Source organism: Penaeus monodon, chromosome 31, assembly GCF_015228065.2.
Source record: "Penaeus monodon isolate SGIC_2016 chromosome 31, NSTDA_Pmon_1, whole genome shotgun sequence".
Lineage (NCBI taxonomy): Eukaryota > Metazoa > Arthropoda > Malacostraca > Decapoda > Penaeidae > Penaeus > Penaeus monodon.
Window position 1 is genome coordinate 4,810,130 of NC_051416.1, and position 497 is coordinate 4,810,626.

Here is a 497-nt window from a genome sequence, read left to right on the forward strand (position 1 = left end):
CAGACTTGGAATCTAGATGACTCTGAATGCACCACCTGTCTGTCCACTGTATAAGCCAGATAGGCAGTTTTGTTTCGATAGTACAGTCTAACAAACGTAACATACTCGTAGATGTAAGGTAGGCTAGGTTTTGACTACAGCCAACATGGATATCTGTGTATTTTCAAGTTACGGTTTATCTTAATAGGAAAAGGGTGTACATAAATAGCACTGGATATATGATTTTCGTGCAAAACAGGCTCTGGAATGAGGGTTAGCTTACCAAGTGGGAACCAAGACAGAATGTTGAGAATTTCTCACAAGGCCAAAGTTAGAACAGTTTGGAGGTTAGCTCTGGCAACATGTTCAGCTTTGAGGCGAGCTGCACATGGCATATATGTCTTTCAGAAAACTTCGCCAAGATACCAAGTCCAAGCTTTGTCTCAGAGACGTGAGAATAGAGAAGTTCGCTAATGTCGGATCAGGTCAGATTATGAGACAGCGTAGTTTATGTCGTG